Source organism: Melospiza georgiana, chromosome 2, assembly GCF_028018845.1.
Source record: "Melospiza georgiana isolate bMelGeo1 chromosome 2, bMelGeo1.pri, whole genome shotgun sequence".
Lineage (NCBI taxonomy): Eukaryota > Metazoa > Chordata > Aves > Passeriformes > Passerellidae > Melospiza > Melospiza georgiana.
Window position 1 is genome coordinate 21,014,253 of NC_080431.1, and position 20,391 is coordinate 21,034,643.

A 20,391-nucleotide genomic window follows, 5' to 3' on the forward strand; every position below is an offset into this window, starting at 1 on the left:
ATAATATTAAGTAGTTAAACACATAATATAGTGTCTGGAGAGAAAAATAAAAGGGCTAAGAAAAAAATATCAGGGAAGAACACTTCTCTCCTTCCTTACAACACACGCAGAGTAAGTGATAAAGGCTTTTGGGGAAAAATGCTGTGTCTGTAAACAAATAAAGAGATTTTAAAGAATAAAATAGGGACCTAGCAGCACATGTAAAGCAGACAATCTCCATTTTGTGTTACACTGGAATAAATAAAAATAACTATACTGTCCTTTAGTGAGGTTCTTCTAGATTTACACTAACATAATTGAAAGCAGAATCTGGCCCAGAAAGAAGATTATTGAATTTAACCAAAACATTATGATGAAGTGAAAAATCAGCAGAGGCTAAAATAGTGATGGATATAAACTCCAGCTGGTCAAATAATGAAAGACAGATTCATGAAGATGTGACTCAAATCTGATTTTTTTGCTACCAGTGAATTCACTCTCTTCATTACTCACCTAGTATCTTATTTAAAAGTTTAGTCATGTAGTCATGGCAAAGAAACAATACCATGTGAAAACAGTCAATGTAGTAAACAATTCACCAAATGAACTATCTGAACTACACAAGAAAAAAATGAAGTTTTGGTTATCGGTATTCACTCAAGTGCAGGGAAGGCAACTTACAAGGAGACAAATTCTTGCCTCTCTGATTCCTCTATTACTTCAGAGCCAGCTCTGATGCGATCATGCCCTCCTCATTAGGTGCAGGGCCTCACCAGCAAAAGATGAACAAGACAGATCTTTGACCCAAGGATTTAAAAATTGGTTAATGAAGAACACAAATGAAAAAAAAATCATAATGGGGATATTGGGAACTCCTTAATGTCTCTGACTGCCACTCATAGTGATGATGGCAAGAAAGAAGGGATGAAAATTGGATCAGCTCCACTTCCAGTTCAGCAAAACTTTATTCCTAGCATACTCATACAAAGCAAGCAACAACACTCATCACAGAATAATGAAGAATGTTGAGCACTGGTAACCGCAGGACAGAAGCATAAAAAATCCAGTGTTTGGATTGGATCCAACCTGCCTGGAATAATTTGAATTTACAGAATTTCACATTACATTTTAAATGCATGTCTTTAGTCTGTGTAGCTGTGTAGTAAAAGGAGACATTGCCTTAGCAGAAACCAGTAAGCACTGCCTTCCTGTCTGTCAGAAAAAGAGAAAAAACTACAAGGGACAAGAAGAAAAATTGAAAAGAGCAAAATAGGCACATCTTGGAAAACAGTGATAGAGTTACCAATCAGTTAGAGTCTCCTGCACAATGGCAGCTTCATGGTTGTGCCCATGAAAGCAGAGTGCCTTTTTTGGAAAGATGGTGACATTTGCTGCTTAGATGCAATAGATGAGAGAACATCGATGCTGCTCTGCTTTCTACATATCCCAAGTGGAGCAGATATTCCAGGCTCTTAGCCTATTAGAAGGGTTTAGCAAGTGCATGGTACTTCCCTTTTAATTCCTGCTGCCTTCTCTCCTGTCCCCAAAGGAGAAGAAAACTATTTTGGACCAAGTAAGTTTTAGATATGTGTAAATCCCAGTGATTCAGTGAATCAAGTGCTCATCTTTTAGGATCTGGAATAGACAGAGGAAATACCATAACTTATATGAGCAGACAAAAATTCTATCCTCCTAGATCATCTAGGGACAATCTACCATATGTATTTTCTCTATGAGATGTTCTCCTTCATCCCAAGAAATATGGGTATTCTACACATTCACTCAAAAGTTGTTATGTAGGCCACAGCTGTAGGTACTGTGAATGCAACAGCTACTGGTGTGTTCTTCTGTTTTGTTTTGGGGTTTTTGTTGTTGTTGTGTTTGTTTGTTTGTTTGTTTTGTGGGGGTTTTTTTTTGTTTTCTTTTTATTCTTAAATGTGAAAATAAGTATAGAGGAAGGGGAAGAGCTGAGAGACTTGTTGTGAGACATTGTGTTTCAGAGGTGCAAAAAATCTGAGGAGAATTACATTTATGGAGAGACAATGATTTTATTTTGCTCTAGTGCTTAAGGGCACTGGGAAGGGAATTCTGTAAAAGAAAAAAAAGACTGCTCTGAGGCTGCTTGCCTGGGAATTACTTTGGGTTGCTGCTGGGAGCAAGGAAGAGGTATCCAGAGGAGGAGAAAATGGTAATAATAAACCACAGGTTCTTGCGAAGATGGGAAATTGAGTGCAAGGAAGCACAAAGTGTGCTGTGCTCCTCAGGCTGGGCGATGCTGGTGTCATGCTAGCTCAATGACTTCCTGAAGCAATGAGCTGAGTTTTCACAGAGGCTTGGGAAACATATTTCTGTCTTAGGAGATAGGTGTACTACAGAGTTACACCGCACCACTACCTGCTACTATTTCCAGCTTTCTGTAGCCAGAAAAAAAAAAAATAATAGTAAAAGCTGTTATAAAATTATTTTAATTTATTTATATTTTTAAATTTAAATTTTATAGTAGGCAGGTTTTATTCTCAGTTCTCTAAGTTTCAGGATTTAAAACATTTCCCGTCAGTAGTTTATACCTTTTCACCAGGAGCAGCAGCTTTTTGTTTGGCCATTTTTTGCATTATGATTAGCTTAACGTCTCTCTATTTGTTGCAAAAAATAAACTTTTGAAGACTTACAGGCTTATACCCTTATAGGCTGCAAATTATGGTATTTCCACAAACGATTTAGAACAGTACTTGTGGTTTTAAAAGATGTACCCAGAATTTCATGTTGCTTTCATTATCCCTCAGAATAAGTACAAGCTCACTAAATTCAGGGTTAGATTTAGAAATTAACATTTCTTATCAGTCTTTATAGATTGGTTTCTCCATTGCAAGCACACCTGAAACTTCCCAGATCACAGGTTGCCCCAGGAGTGGAATACCATGCTGTGCTCCCCATTTTTGGATGAGATATTGCCATATTCTATTCAAAAGGCTCACATGAATTAATTATTTTGGAGGAAATGACTCTTCACTCCAAAGTCAGAAAAATAGATGAGAAATTGGATTCTAGCTTCAACAAGTTTTGCTAGTGGATCTGAAGAGTTTCCTTTCTATTTTTCATAAATAATGACGTATTCCACTACTGGGAAGACTCCCTTGCTTTTTGTTTGTGTTTAACTGCCACTTGTAAGAATTATGCAGACACATCAGTAGGAAAATTGCAGTTCTTCAATTGTGTTCAAAAAGCATGGGGATAGCTTTTCCTTATTATTATTGGTCTAAAAAGCATTAGTATTGACTTACAGATGGCCACCTATGCTGGAAGCTTATGAAAGAATCTTAAATTGTGGAAAGATTATTCTAAATTTAGGGAAACATCAACTCCCTAATGCTAAAGGTGGAGTCATGCTGCTAAACATATTAGTATTTCTTAATTCAAACACCTGTTCTGCCTGAAAGATACATAAAAAAGCTCTTATTTATTGCTTGCATCTCCATTTCAGATTTAATCTCACTATAAATTCATCTCATGTTAATTTATGTGCAAACAAAGACACACACATTTTAAATATCCGAAATGCTGGAAATAAACTTATTTTTAATTTTGTGCTTGTTTTCCATTTGTCAACCAGCAAATGAAAGGACTGAATAAATCATGCACTAATTGCCAGCGGTGCTAAATTTAGTGTGAGATCTGGAATCCTTTTGATCAAAACCGCTGAATATGAAATCGTCCTCAGCTCTCTAGGCAACTTTATCCGCCTTTCTATTCTCCATCTGTCAGTCACCTGGGAATTTGTGAACTATTCCATATGTCAGGCTTGTCAATCACAATGGAATGTGGGAACTATCTGCCTACTGCATAGGAATTCTTGTTAAAAATTAATCTGCATTAAACTAGATGTTCTATATTTTGAATACCTTATTGTTTAGTGTTGCTAAACATTTTTACCTATATAAGGCTAATGAGAAATTATATTTGACATGATTATTTGGATATGTTTTTGCAAGATTTTTTATATACACACAGAAATTTTTTTTTCGCTAGTTCTGGAACACTTGGGAAATGTTGGTTTTTTCACCTATTTCACTTGTTATGAGTTTTCTCAATCAGTTCCTCAGGGTCTGGAATTTTAGATTCTTTTTCTTGGCCCAAAGGTGATTTTTGTTTCTAAAGAGGGGCAAGGAAGATTTTTGCAGACACCTTTAACTGGATTATTTTAGGGAGAGAAAATATATTCTCTCCCATCTCCTCTAAGTTGTTCTCTAAACTTGTTGAACAATTGAACCCAGAAAGTTTAAATGCATAATCTACATTAAACAAAAACAAAATAAGGACATGGACAGTTGTTTCATGAAATGGTAAGTTGAGATAGTTTCTATTTTAAAGAAATTTTATTTTAAAATTCTGTTTGCTTTCCCCATATTTTCATAAAGAATGATTTAAATATACCTTCTGTTACAATGTGGTGAGCTACAAACATATCTATTGAATCTTTTGCTATCAATAAATAACTGTGGATCAGTTCTTCAATTAAATTTGAAATCACATAATTTTAAGTGTAATTAGCTCTAGTCAACTACAATTTTCTAAAGAAAGTTAAAAGAAAAGAACAACATTAAGTAGCCTTTCCAATAAATATTCCAAAAATTTGGATTCATGTTTGTGCTGTTGCATCACAAGCAATTGGGTTTGGTGGGTAAGGCACACCTTGCTGAACAGTTCTTATGGCGGCTCCTTTTTTGATTCCAGCCCTTTCCCCTCTTTGCCATGCTTCTTGCTGAAGTTTTTTTTTTTTTTTTTTCTGTTAGTCACCCATTCCCAGTGGTGCAGAGATTCATGTGGGAGGGGAGGTGAAGTTCACCTGGCTTTTCTTGCGTACAAAGGGACACCCACTGAGAGCAGTGGCTCTGATGACCTGCTCAGGGCCAAGGTAGCATCCTCCTGCCTTTAGCTGGTGCTTTGCTACACTTAAAATTAGTGATGTTCATATCCAAATCACCAAAATAATCAAGTTATCACTGACAGAAATCCTGAATTTTGTACGCTTTCTCTTTTCTACTTCTGTGGCAGCAACATTGCACAACACATGTCATTTTTGCTTCTAATGTCCTCATTAAAAGAAAATGTAAAGCTTAGACACGTTTAAACTATAAAATATATACATATTTTTCTGTATGTCATTTAAAATCAGGAAAATATCAAAATCAAATTTCTCCTTTATCTTCAATATATGGAAGAAATGCTTGAAGGTTATTTAAAGGATATTTATAAGCATAACTTACATACATTTTTAAAAAGATATTTATCATATGAAAAGGCCGATATGTAACAAAAAATGATGTTCCTCAGACTTATAATACATTTCTTGATAACGCTAAGTTAGGAACAAAAAATGGTATTTCACTGCAATGAATGCTAACACAAATAGTTTCTCTTATTAACTTCTGTCTTAGTATCTTTCTCTAAGGCACATAAGCATGAAATTTACATTTTATTTTAATTCTGACTGTGTTACTATGAAGATTCATTTAAAAAAGTTATACTGTCCCTTTACAAAGTTTTAATGACTTGTAGCCTCTCTCAGGAATTAAAGCCCAGTTTTATGCTGTCTTCTACAAAGTCTACCTCTCTCTTCCTATTCTGTGCTTTTGACTATTAAGATTTCGAATATTTGTACAAACAGCACCACCTTTTATTTTAGCAGTCTTCTGAACTTCTGTAATGCAGGAACTTCATAAATGCTTCTGAAAAAATTTCAGTGCTTTTTAACTATGTAAGGAATTTAACTAATTTCTTCCTCTACGGCTGTAACAGTATCATATTGTAATAAAGGTGTAATAGATAAAAAATTAAAAATAATAAACCAGCACACACATGTTACATAATAACACATACACACATAACATATGTATACACTACCTTGTAAACGCATGTAGTGCAATTGAAAACCATGTACTACAGACCCAGCTCAAAGGAAAGGAGTCTGCAGGAGCAAGGTTTGGTTTTAATCCCTCTTCCACCTTGAAATTCAGGTTTTCCTGAGCTTTATTTTTTCTCCCCTTTAATGAGATTGAAACTCAGGAAAGAACTTTGCCTCTAATCCCATGACTACTTACATTTTCATTACAACCTCTCAGTTAGGACTCTACTTCAAGGCTTTCTGGAGAAAGAGATACATTGTGTTGCTTGGATAAAAGTATTGTACTACAGCGGCTTCTACAAAGAATCTCACTAGTCTGGAGGGAAATTATTTTTCTTTTCAGAGTCCAAGAACTTTTGTATGTATCAAACTGTAGCTATCTCAAAAATTTGTCTCTTCACCTATGCATTACCTTCATGGCTTATTTTTATGTTTTCTTGAAGAGAGGATGGATGAGTCAGTGAGTGTCCCCACCAGACACTGCTTTTGCTGCTTTTCAAGGGAAAATTAGCAGGAGCAGTTGTTTCTCATATTGACTAATCAATACTAGATGGTAAAAGCAACATGTGCATGCCTTCACCTCTAAATGCTAATGTTTGGAGGCAGAACTAAAAAGGAAAATTAGGAACTAAAAAGAAAGCTAAAGCTGAGTGTCACCGGTGCATACAGGCAAAAAAGCATAACGCACTAGGTGACTCAAGAGTTGTGCTATTTTTAGGTATCCCAAACCTGTTGGCTGACTGCAGGTAGGCACTGCAATTCTCTCTCTCCAGACCTCACATGTAGCTCTATATCAGCCTTCAAAACAACTGATAGAGCCTGGAGAAAAGGCTCAAAAACAGCCCAGGCTCACACCAGCTGGCAAGCATATTTTGAAACATAAACTTTTCGGACATAAGAATTCCTTCCCTGATTGTTTTTTTTTTTTTTTTTTCCTATTAATTTTCCAATAGAAAAGTAAAAAAAAACCCCAAATCCTGAAATGGTTTTCAAAAGTTTGCTTTCAATTGCTAAATAATTTTAGCTCTTCAAAATATACTTTGCATTGAGGATTGTTCTCCCTAGAACATCAGACAGCTCCCAAACACTGAGGAAGATGATCTGCTCCTCACCTTGATGTCACCTGCTTCTTCAAAGTCTGCAGAGATGTGACTGTCCTTCTCTGACATCATTGCTCTGTCCCAGTGTGCCTGGATCAGGAACCAGGTGAAGAATCAACAGTCAGTGAAATGTATTAAACATTTTAAAATGTTTATATTATTAGCACATTAAAAATAAACACCCAAAATCAAGACAGCATAGAACCATTCTATGCTGTCTTGAAATTTCAACTTGATATATGCATTTATGTATATTTTATAGATATATATGTATTTATTATTATCTATGTATTTATGTTTCTATATGTATCTGTACCTATATGTATGTATACACACATATACTGTCACAGGTATTTTATTTTCAATTGCAACATATGTGTTATAGAACTGCTTTCAATATTTTCCATTCAGATACTCCAATGGGTAAGAGGGTAAGCATGCAGAAAAAAAAATTGAACAACCTAGAGCTGGGCAAAGGCAGTTGTTCCTTTTTGATTTAGTGTGGTGCTGTGACCATGCCAAAAATTATAGCAAAGTAATGTGAGCTGCAGGGGGAATAAAGGAGAGATCCAAGTTTCAGCAACCTCCTCCTTTAGAGTGCTGCCCTAGAGTGCTAAACCTAGCATGGTTTTGTCTTGGCTCTTAATTGTAAGACTGTGAGTTTGGTGAGGGAAGACTTTTAATGAAAGAATAATTACTGTTTTGAGAGGTACCAGGAGTTCTAAAGGCTCTATTTAGCAAAGACAGCAAGAAAAAAGAGAAGCTTAAAGGTGCTATGTCTGATTTTAGCAGTTTTTCTTCCTATTCCTTACAGTAGAAAATTTTCTGTGATGGCTGTATTTCCATGTCTGTGTGCTTTGGGTGTAGCAAATTATCCATGAAACTGCTGATTTACTATGAATTAAGAGAAAAGCAGATTTGTGACAGTACAGCTGTTAATATATTTCCCTTTTATTGTGATTAGCCAAGACAAATATTTTTTTCAAAAAGAGAGGAAATTATCTATCTATAGAAAATGAGGGATGTCCTTAATAGAAAGATAACCCATCTTCTGAAGTTTATGCCCAAGAATATAATGTCCTTCATATTAATTTTTTTCCCACTCATGAAAAAAAAAGTCATTCTGTGTTGCTAAAAAGCATGTTATCTATATTGAAGCCACAGAGGCGATATCCAGCCATTTTATATAATTTTATCAGGATATTGGGGCGCTAAAAGAAGTCAATTAATGAAGCTTTTTATTTTTTCTTCCTTAATTTTTTTCTTTGCCTTGCTTATTAGAAAAACAGGAAATAATAATAATAATAATAATAATAATAATAATAATAGTAATAAAATAGTCACACACACACACACACTCCCCAATATAAGTTATTGGATATATCTTTTCCTGATTTGTAATCTCACTGTGTACTGTAACTTTAGGAGAAATTAATAATTTTATCTGTGGCCATCAAAATTTTTGATTTTTAGGTGGGGCATGGACATGCACAAACACATCTACACTCACACAAAATCGTCAATATTAAAAGCTGACCTTTGCCAAGCAGTTCAGTGTCGACCAGGAAAATGTGAATTCTGAGTATAAGGGAAAGCCATGCCTAGTCTTGCTTTGGTTTTGGTGACCCATATATTTCAAAATATACCAGTTATAAATTTATTAGCAGCCTCTTTTTTTTCACTTCTCTTTGCTGCCCAAGGATGACTTAAGCCTTGTGCTGCTGCCTAGCATAAATCTCTTCCTGCTTCTTCCCCTGACTTCCAGCAATGAGTAAGTATCACTTCAGCTTCTGGCTGACCACAGCTGATTGGCATCCAGGACAGAAGGGTCTCTCCCTCTCAGAGACCACATGAAGATACACTTCAATATGAAAGCTCAGCAGTCATACTGAGCTTTCTTACTATCAGCCATCTTCAAATAAAAATTAAAAGGTGCTTAACCTGCTTCCTTCACTGCTCTTGCCTTCCACTTGAGACTGGAAGATTTTGCCCTCACTGGTGTGCAGATTTTTGGGAGACAGCTATTCATCAGCCCTCAGCCCAATCCCAGAGACAGTCCTTCCTCTCCATTCACAGTAATAGGCTTAAGAAAATGATCTGAGCAGCTCTTGCCTTCTCCAGTTGTGAAGGGTGGACTCTCTGGCTCATATTACATAATTTGCAATACACAGCTCTTCCTCTGTAAATCAGCTGAAAAAGGAGCTTCACTGTCAGGGAAATATCCAGGCTTGAAGCTGACTTATGGCTGTTTTTATTTATTTATTTATTTATCTGTTTTGGAGACAGGTTATCTTGTGTTGTTTTGGTTGGGCTTTTTTTTTTTTTGAACAGTGGAAGAGCACTAAAGCAGTACTTTGAAAAATGTTACAAGGTATAAATAGCACTGCTGAGAGCAGAACACAGGCTTTGTTGTGTTATCACACAGCAGATCCAACAATATACTACAGATCCATATTGTCAACTGAAATGGAAAAGGAAAACAGTTCAACAAGCATCTTAGGAAAACTACCCAATTTACTCGTGTGTGTCTCAAGGCCAAAGCATCTTATCTTTGCACAAATCATTCTTCTGTAGTGAGTAACAGCAATACTTCAAGTGGTTTTCTGTTGTGTGTCATAACAGGCTTTCTATTGATGTTGCTAAAAAAAAAAGGCTGTACCATGATTTTAAACTAGAAAGCGGTACACAGTTTTATTCTAGAAGAAAAAAAGTTGTATAACAGATATTTTAGCAGTATTAAGCTCACAGAACCTGAACAAATATGTGTTTTCTATATTAGCAATTACGTTTTTATTCTTTCATTATAAACTGTAAGGTTGAACCTTTTACTGCACTCTTTGTTAGCTTGGGGATTTTTTTTATTTTTGAGGTTAATTTTATCAGAGAGAACAAATCTTCCCACATCAATGGAAGAAAAGTATTCAGCCAATAGTGATCACTTTTTATTGTGCAATCATTACTCAGTTACTCTAGTCAATGCACAGATATTGGCTCAAGTATACAAGGCCAATTAAAATAGGAACACTGGCAAGAAAACATAATGATACTTCCTTCAATTTATTAGTTACGGTAAATGGCTTACAACAAACCAAAAAGCCAGTAACATTCTGAGATAGATCCATTGCTTCTGTACTGTGGATAATTAAGTCTTTTGGTGGGAATTTGTTCGTAGGACTGATATACAATTAGACAAATTTGTTCACATATCATGTTCCATTGAAGTCTGTATGAGTCTTCTCTGCTTGGCAATGGGTCCTGATCCTAGATGCTTTTATGCCTGATTAATTGTCAATATTAGGCAGGAGTTTGCTCATTAGCTCCTAGCAGGGCACATCTCAAATTGCAGTAAGCTCCATTTAGAGATGATATGCTAACTGTTAATAAACTGCATGGATTGCATGTGTGTGTGAATCTCAGCTGACTATATGTGTATACATGTACTCATATATTATGCATGAAAACACACACATAAACATGTACATTCATATATGTGTGTGTGTGTGTATATACACATGTATATACATAATTTAGCTCCATGAAGGAAAAAATAAATACAAATTATTCCCCTGTATACAAGTTGTGGCTGCAAGTGCTGCTAACTTATTCAGGGCTCCCTAGTGAATAAAAACATCCCAACATAAATTTACTGTGTATTATTCATGCTACATTTTAAGTTTTCAATCTGTCATGTCAACTGCTTTAAATCATATCTAAACCAATGTGCTAAACAGACATCACTTTTAAACAAAAGGAAGTAAATTAAAGAACATCTTGCTGTACAACAGACATTTGTTTTGTACATTCATTTTCTGAGGGCTTCGTTTCTTGATCAAGAGGGATAGAAGGTTGACAGAGAAGTAACTGATAACGCAAACTATTTTTTCCCAGATCAATTTTACCTCCTAACTAGTAATACTGCTGTGCTCAACAATTCAGCCTCAATGATAAAATCTGACTATTCCCAGATCATAAAGCACTTATCATGTCTAAAATAAATATGCTTTATTAACATAATTGTTTCTGCTCCTAATTTTTAAAACCCTCCTGTCAGCTGAAGATGAAGTTTTTATGACAGTATTAGTAAAAGTCTTTGTCCACGAAGCTCATGGGAACCAACAGGAAGTTACAAAGAGAATCAGCAAACTTCTCATCGTAAAAGATGATGTGTGTTGAGCATGAGGACTAAAGAAAGAGTAAAAAAACCCACCAAAACAAACATGGCCTATTTCAGCCTCAGGTGTGAAGGCACAAAGGTGTGGAAGTAATAGTAAGGGCTAGTATTTAGGAATAAAACCATGAACAAAAGCAGTGATCTAGCTGGTTTTACTCTTCAATGAGACAATGCTGCCTCCACATTCTCTGGTGCTGTAACTACATTTCAGAGATGACAATGAGATACTTTCATCAGGAGATCTTCTGTCTTCACAGTACCAACTGCGAGTTGTTACTCACAGTGCTCAAACATGAGAAAGGGTTGTTTGTGTGTTTTTTCATGCAATCTCACTAAGAACCAAAGATTACCAAACTGAATGAATACAACACATAAACCTTGTGTTAATCAAAAAAAGACTACAGAAATATGAATATAAATAACTATGCAGATCTCTGTTGGAAAGTACATGAAAAGACAGAAAAAAATGTAAAGAAATGGCCTTTCAGAATACCCAGCACAAACCAAATGCTGCTTTGATTAGTTTTTACAGTATTTTTCAGATGTAGATTTCCAGTATCAACAATAAAGTGTATTGACTCACATTTCAGTAACTTCAGTTTATAAAACCCAAACTATCTTGATAATAGCATGAGGAGTTGAACATTTAAAGGTCTATAATGAGTCCTCACATGCTAACACGAGATCAAACATGTTTTGAATATGGTTCTCTCAAACAGGTGTCATTAATATGTTACTCAGACATCTCTTAAAGCAAGCAACTGCAGCAGATTGCACTCCCAGGCATAGCTTACGAAACTTGAGAATAAGTAAGGTGCTGTGGTTATCTCTGACACTGAAGCAGTTAAAATGTCATTTTTCAAGACGTTTGGGTTTGAGGTAAAACTAATACCAATTGATTAATTTCTTAATTTAAGCTGGCTATTTCTTTGCTTTAGACTTTAAATTTTGCAGCTCCTATGACACGGAAGGAACTTACTTGTGTGTAATGCAAAAATATGGGGTATGATTTTTCATTTTACAGAGAAAACCTTTCCTGATAATTGTCAAAGAATATAAGGCAGTATTTTGGTGACAGAGAAAATGTGCCTAGACTGGAAACTCACAAGTCTCCAGTGACCTTCCCCCCATGGTCCTTCCATCCCTTCACACTAAAAACAGATGAGTCACAGCACAGTTTTGGCACAAAGAGGGATCAAGCCACATCTGTTGAGGAGCAAGCTAGAGAGTGGTGAACATTTAATAAATTAAAGTCTTTACAGACTATGAAGAAGCTGGAATCTAAGAGATTACTAAAACCTCATTTGAGTTTTAATCTAAGGATTAATCTAAAACTGTGACTAATGCACTTTGGGGGCTTAATGTTCCACCAGTTATGTTAAAGCATATGCTAAAATTTACATGATCAAGAATATGTCTAAATATTGCACTAATAGGAATTGGTCACTGCTGAGAAAACGTGTAGAGGGCATTAACTAATTATGGGGGAAAGCTTCCTTCAGTGAAATTCATTGTGGAAAAAGTTTAATCTTTTCCTTCATAATATCAAAAGGGAGTCCCACATTCAACCACAATGTGAGGACTAAGCATGGAAAGCATGCCTCTTTACCCATGATAGTCACATGAGGATTCTGCATTTTTGGTGACTAAAATAACATGAAACCTTTCAACATCTCTAACCTACAACTTCAGAGGAAGAGGCTTACAGGATACACTTTGAAAGACATTCTATTTTCAAGGAAGTGTTGCATGCCTTTGAAATCATGAAAATTTAAGAAGTTTCAAGTAAGGTACTATAATCTTTCTCTTTCTTTAACAGACTGTTGTCTGAACTTTTCTATTCCTAAACTTTTAATAAACCTTATATTGGGACCTTGGTGTCATCAAAACATTTTTTTCAGAATGCCACAGTGAGGTTAATGCACATTAATCTGTTTTAAAAACAGAGATTACATTTTAGGTGGTTCTTAGCTCACTCAAAATGCTGCTGATTTGCTGGTGTATATAGACAATGCAAATAAGGTTGATTAATAGAAGCAAAATAGCAGGTAGTGTTCATCCTTTACAAAATAACTTGTAATTTTTAAAATTTGCTCTGCAGAGCAGCAGAGATAATAACTTTGTCCATGTCCATATGGAGAAGCCTTCTGTTTCCTAATACCTGACACACTTTAACACTTCAGGGTTCACTATAAAGCAGAACATATTTCTGCATTAAAGGAACAATCTCCAGCAACCCACAAAGTAAATTATTCATTTATCATACTTAGCCCTGTTTCAGCACAAAAGCTTTTATGATGACATACCTGCTCTCAAATTCCTAGTTCTAGGGTTGTAAAACCAGATCGTCTGTCATGATTGTCATCATTACTGTCATGACATGATGGTCATTACAACACGAGAAGAAAGGAATATTCTCAGAAATTCCTTAGGCAAAGAATAAAGTCTTGAGCAATAGAAAGACAAAACATTAACCCTAAACCTGAGGCTGTTTCAAAAAGCCTTTGGAGAAAAGAAGGATAAGTTCAAAAGAAGGATGAGTTTTCTCCACCTTGGCTGGTGGTAAAATAAGCCTAACTTCAACTCTTTGCATGATCAGCACTGAAGGAGACTTAAAAAAATAAAAGTGGCAAGGGTCAAGACTAGCTGCGTCTTTCATCTTCATCCCTGATCTTCTCCATTGATTTGGGAACTTGAAATACCTACTGCAGGATAATGACCAGTCCCCTAGAGGCATAATATTTTTAAGATGTGAAGATTGCTACTCCTCATCTTCCTCTTTAAAAAAAAAAAGAAAAAGTCAAAGGTTCTTGAATCAGATGACTTGTTGAGAGCAAACATGGTATTTGAATTTTAAGCACATCAGAGAAACACAGTGAGTTTTGCCTTAAGAAATATGGAAGACAAATATGTAACTATGGAGCACTGGAGTATAGAGCCCTGTGCTTTCCAGCAGAGCGAAGCATTAGGTATCGAAGGCTGGGTGAAACAAGCTGATGTTTGGTGCTAAGCATCAGCAGCTGCCCACTAACTGTAAGGCAAGCTCCAATACAACCAGCTGTGCATGCTCAGCCAGCACGAAATATTCTGAACAGGAAAACTTTCACATTTCAAATGCATCTGAATGGAGCCTGGTGAGAGAGAGAAAGAAACAAAAACCAAAGAGAAAATTAGAAAAAAGGAAGCAATCATGAGCTTGTCTCTCATCTCAAGCAGACACCCTTTTCTGATGTGGTTCAGCACCAAGAGGAGAGGTGAGTGTTCCCCCTGATAGGAATGTTTGCTGGCCACATAAAAGACTGGAGGGTCCGGATGCAAGACCACAGTTGATTAATGCCTTCGCCTGAAGAAACATATTTGTTTCTGTTGAATACTCCCAGTGAATTATGTTTCCAGAAAGCCGAAGTACAGCAAAAAACCCAGATCATCTCCACGCCTACAAAAATTTAAAATAACCTCTTTAAATACTTTAATACTAGTACTTTCTGTCCACCTAAGTCAATAAGAAGGATTATCTGCACTAATAAGAGTCCATGAAGAGACATAACATTTTTCTGCAAACTACAAGAAACTGAAGCAAAGAATCAGGAGAAAAACAGTGAAAGTGTTACAGTTAAATCTGTGGTTGAGCTTACCAAAATGCTCAGAGAGTTATGATAGTTCATGGACTTTCAGATACTGTGTTTCATGTCAAGAGGGATCCACTCACAATCATTTTACAAAAAAATTATTTGAAATTGGAGATGGCTGACATGGATGGCATGAATTTGGTTTTTTTGTATTTTTTTATTTTTTATTTTTCCATTCAGGCATCATTCTCTTAGCTTCAAAATTAATCATAAGGAGTGAGCAAACCCAATATTTTTCTAAAGAAAAATTCAACAATGACTGAAAAAGCTCAGCCAGGAACTGATTTAAATTATTCTTGCCAAAAAGTGAAAAAACACGCTCCTACTGTAACTGGATACTGAATTGAAAAACACAATAATAATTTTCTTCTAAGAGGGGAGGGAACTTAGACCAACATATATAGGGGAAAAATCTTTTAGAGTGGTTTAAAGAAAATGTCACCTACATTTTTGGAAACAGAGCTGACAACATTTTCATGATTAATAAACATTCACATGGCGATGGCTGCTCTTTCAAAGATAGGTTGCACAATCAAAACACCCACCGCACTTTCTGGCTCCAGAGGTTTCCAAAACTCACTGACTTGGTTCTCAAGTAGTTTTTGCCTTTCCTCTTCTCAGGTCAAAGATACAAGTGGGCAGGACAAGTTTACAGTGCTTCTTTGTGGGCTATTATGTCTGAAATGCCTCTCTTTCTGGGAAGGAGGTTAATGAGTGAGAAAAAAGTGAACTAATTTATAGTGATAACAGAAAAAGGAACATAATTTCAAAACCCAAACCTCATCTAAAATGCTCAGGGATTTTAAGTTCTTTAGTATTTTATCAGTATTATCAGCTGTACTTTTGTACTGTAAAGTTATTTTTAAGCCAAAGTGGAAGATAAAATTGTAAGATAAATACTAAAATGAAAAGAAGGGAGACCTAGAAATCTCTTGAGAGTCAATTGTTAAGATCCTTTTTTGTAGTACTAACAAATAAAATTTTCTCAGTAAGTTTGCCAAAATACTCATAGGCTTTAATTCATATAAACAGAGCCTTCTCCAGTTTAAATTGAAAAGTACATAGGCATACTCAGGCATATTTCATCCTTCTTTCCACATTCATTGCTGCTTTTGTAGCTCAAACACAGTGAGTGGGGGCCCAATGTGTCTATTAGTGGTGAAACCACAATTCCAAATTCCAGTAAAGACACTGAAGCCGAGCAAAATTTGTCATTGTAGAAATTTTGAGTGGGTCCTTTAGAAATCCAAGCATATTATGCACAGCTCCTTTGACCTCTCCAGAATTTCTTCAGTTTCACCCTGTTGGAGCAGAAGTAAAGATTTTCCATTATTTTTTTTCTCTCTCCAGTTATTTATGATTCATTGTCTACCATGACAAAACAGTACTTCCCAAAGAAGAATTCTTCTTTGCCTTTCTTTCCATTCTTCAGTTGCACAGGATATAACATTTTCTGAAGAGCTTAAATCCTTGTGCTGGATCTAGTAGAATGGTCTCATTCTACTAGAGGTAGAGAATCTGCATAGGTAGAGAAAACTCATTTCTGAAAGCGCAGCTTTCTTTCTTTCTTTCTTTCTTTCTTTCTTTCTTTCTTTCTTTCTTTCTTTCTTTCTTTCTTTCTTTCTTTCTTTCTTTCTTTCTTTCTTTCTTTCTTTCTTCCTTCCTTCCTTCCTTCCTTCCTTCCTTCCTTCCTTCCTTCCTTCCTTCCTTCCTTCCTTCCTTCCTTCCTTCCTTCCTTCCTTCCTTCCTTCCTTCCTTCCTTCCTTCCTTCCTCCCTCCCTCCCTCCCTCCCTCCCTCCCTCCCTCCCTCCCTTCCGCCACTTCCTTCCGCCACTTCCTTCCTCCCTTCCGCCACTTCCGCCACTTCCGCCACTTCCTTCCGCCACTTCCTTCCTTCCGCCACTTCCTTCCGCCACTTCCTTCCACCACTGCCTTCCTTCCTTCCTTCCTTCCTTCCTTCCTTCCTTCCTTCCTTCCTTCCTTCCTTCCTTCCTTCCTTCCTTCCTTCCTTCCTTCCTTCCTTCCTTCCTTCCTTCCTTCCTTCCTTCCTTCCTTCCTTCCTTCCTTCCTTCCGCCACTGCCTTCCTTCCTTCCGCCACTTCCTTCCGCCACTTCCTTCCTTCTCTCTCTCTCCCCCCCCCTCCCCCTAGGATAAATGTACTTTATGTTTTATTTCAAAATTATGAAATCAGGAGAGAAGCAATCCAAATAGGTTGTGGAAGTCACTCCTCAAAAAAGAGAGGAATAAACTAATGTACATTACCTCAAGATTACCCCACTGTTTTAATTTTATATATGTAGAGGTAAAAACAGTATCTATTTATCTTAAGAGTTTCCTGATGCAAAACGAATATAGCAAATCTCAAATACATGTAGCAATGAGAAAAATCTGGGATGTAAATTCCAGTGACTGCTTTACATTCAATAGACTCCTTTACTATTTGCTTCTCAGATTTCTTTTATCCTCTTTTCTGCAACATTTACCACCTGGAGCTTTCTTTCATTTCTTTATAAATTAGTCACTTGAGGTGAACCAGGCTGTTATCAAACACTCCTACCCAGGGGCTAGTGCAATGCAGCACTTCCTTGGGAAGACCACCAAGAGGACCCAGGCTCTGGGAGTCACATCAGGGGTCAGTTTGGGCACTCACTTCTATCTCTGTGCTGGGCTCAGTCAGCAGAGATACTGGCATCCTGATGAGGCCACAGGTTGTTTTCCTGTGGCTTTTCCCCTGAGCAGCCCAGACATGGTGGGAATTGCATAGAGGCTGCTGCCCCAGCTGCAGATGCTGGAGCTGAACAAGCATTCACAAGTGACACACTCAATCACTTAGTCATGCTAACTAGTGGAAGGGTCAGACAATAATCTGACCTTTGAGGAGTAGCTATTAAAACAAGGAGGTCAAACCCATCCATTTCCAGAAACAGCCATAGTAGTATACAAAAGATGTTCAGCTGGACTGTGCAGTGGATTGTGTCTTTAAGTCCTTCCAACATACAGACAACATGTAGTTACCACTGGCAGAATCTCCTCAGTACCCCCTTCACAGAATCCCACAACTAGACTAGTGTTTTTCATGAAGAATACTATTTATGGAGGATAGTTAATAAACTTATTTTATTAATTAATTTCCTTTTCCTGGGAGAGGCAAGCATAAGCAACAAACCTAGATGTCATTTTGCACAGAAAACCACAGGTGCTCCAGGAAGAGAAGAGCTCCATCGATGGGCCACAGAGCAGTGTGGTGAGACCAATTTGGGAATCTTGTGAGAGGAAAGACAACCAGTAATTGCTAGTTCCTCTCCTCCAACCTCACCTAACACAGATGAGTAATAGCCAGATATTACTGGTGCCATGGAGATGGTACAGAGCTGCCTGAAGATTGAAACAAGGTGGTGCATTTGTTGAATGCCAGAGATGCTGCCCAGCTCTGCACTCCAGCAGGGTTTCAGGGAAAGCTCTAACTCTAAAGACCACAGAACTGGCTTTTCAAAGTCATGATTCATGCACATCAACTAGGAAAAGTAGGACGCAACACATGCTTCTGTTCTAAAGCCAAGGCACAGTGATCTCTGACCTTTCTCAAATTGTAAAGTAACTGTTGGTTTTTGTTTTCCTTGATGTCCCTTTAGGTCTGAAGAATTAGAATTTAATGGCAGTCTCAAGCAGATGTAGATAATGAAACTCTGTGACAGAGCTACTATTTTCAGAACTGTCTTTTGAAAACATTTTTTTAATTTCAAACACATATTTAAATATATATATATATGTACACATGCACAGACAGAGGAAGCAGGCTATCCAAACTTTAATGAAATTTGGCTATTTCTCTTCAGGCTAAAGAAGAAAAAGATTTTTGTTTTCTTTGTGTTTAGATATTCATCTGAGCCTCTGAGAAAGAGAGGATAATCCGGAGTTTCATAGAGTTTGTGGTCCCAACTTCCTCAGAAACATTTAATCAGCCCACTAAAGTCATTGAACTTTCTGAGTCTGTTTTTAATTTGTTAAAATCAGGAATACAGGTCTTTTTGAAAGAAAGTCCTTTTTCCTCTGTGAAGTGGGTTTCCCTGGATGTCTTTTAATGTCATATGATTAGGTAGAGAGATGTACTACAGGGATAACACATTATATGACAGAAGAGATGGTGACCTTAAGCTGCTTTATTTTCTCCATATCAAATAAACATGGTTATGATATAAATATATCTTAAGACACTTTCAGTGACTGATCAGCACTTCTTTGTAGAATTTCAATAGAGTCAGTTCAGATCACATAAATGGTGTTTTATTTTCGAATCTAAGTTATTTTCCAGCTTCATTCTTATGTGTCTGTTACTGTTTAAACATTTTATTTAGAGACTAAAGAATGATCTCTCACCACATAGGCAGTTCTGTGTGTATTTTGTTTTGCTGACATAGGTTATTTTATTGTGTAATTCACCTGCTTTCTGGAGAACTTTGCTACAATTCACACAGAGCTAACCACAGATTTTTGAAAAAAAATTATGATCCTTTCACACTAATGGATAAGTGTTAATTTCATGCTCCTTTTTAGAATTTAATAACATTGCTCTTGCATATAATTTTTAATTTAGAATTTATGCTATGCATATATATATATATAAATGTTTTGGAAGCTTAAGACCAAATTCTATCCTTATTTGTAAAAATGAAAAAATATTAAAGAATTCAAAATAGTTCTTACTGGCAAAGAATTTCTGAAATAATCTCCAGCTTTGTGCATTGACTTTAAGTCATGAACAATAGTGAGTAAGATAATTCAGCCTTTACAACCAGTACAGAAAGCTGAATCTGTCTCATTTTCAGCATTAAGCAATACATGAAACCCACCTGGGGATCCTGGGAAAGCCCATTCAACACTCATTTTCAGCTTTGTTTTGTTTTTCTCCTCCCACTTCCCAGCCTACACGAACACTGAAGGACATACAATCCGTCTTGTTTTCCCACCTGTAACAAAGTACACTGGGGCAAAAACCCCACCAGAAGAGCTAGGTTATAAATGGTATCTTAACCCATTACAGCTGCACTACACAGAAAAATTGGCTGCATGCGTTGTGTTCTTTCACTTTAAATACACTCTACCTTTAGAGGTTATTCTTTAAGCTATCTTCTGTTGCCATAGGCACACTAGGTTGAACAGATCTAGCTAAACACAAACAAGACAAAAATAAAATGTGTGAACCTGTGCCTTGAGAAAAAGACACCCTGCCTTTTCCAAGGATTCCACAGAATGAGCATTTTTGACAATATTTATATATGCTGGGTTTTCAACTCTACCTTGGACCTCCAGCGTACAACGATTCTACACATACACACCCACACTGTACACACATTGGCATATGGTATTTACAGTACACCTTCCATATTATCATATAACTTTCTTATTTCCCACTATGAAACACAGAGAAAATTTATGCCGCGTTGCATACAGTATGCTGTGTTCAAGTGAACTTTACTACATACAAAGTTTCAAGAGCAGGTCTGTGCGAATCATTAACTTTTCAAAAGGCGCCAGTTCCCTTCTGTCACTAATGACATGCGTAACAGTTTAATGTAATGCTACTTTTAATTATCAGAGCCCTTTCTTTA

The 20,391-nt window shown here is 36.6% G+C and overlaps 1 long non-coding RNA gene across 2 annotated transcripts in view; it reads right to left on the minus strand.

Annotated features, from left to right (window-relative positions):
- LOC131097090 (uncharacterized) overlaps positions 1-20,391 on the minus strand; it is a 106,555-nt gene that overhangs the window by 14,428 nt on the left and 71,736 nt on the right. The window contains exons 3-4 of one of the 2 annotated variants that reach the window (XR_009116026.1): positions 6,994-7,071; positions 1,295-1,614 (exon numbers count right to left, since the gene is read on the minus strand). This is a non-coding gene — a long non-coding RNA (uncharacterized LOC131097090). Of the gene's footprint in view, positions 1-1,294; positions 1,615-6,993; positions 7,072-20,391 lie in introns of those variants that run through there. The other variant, XR_009116025.1, reaches the window with a different exon arrangement.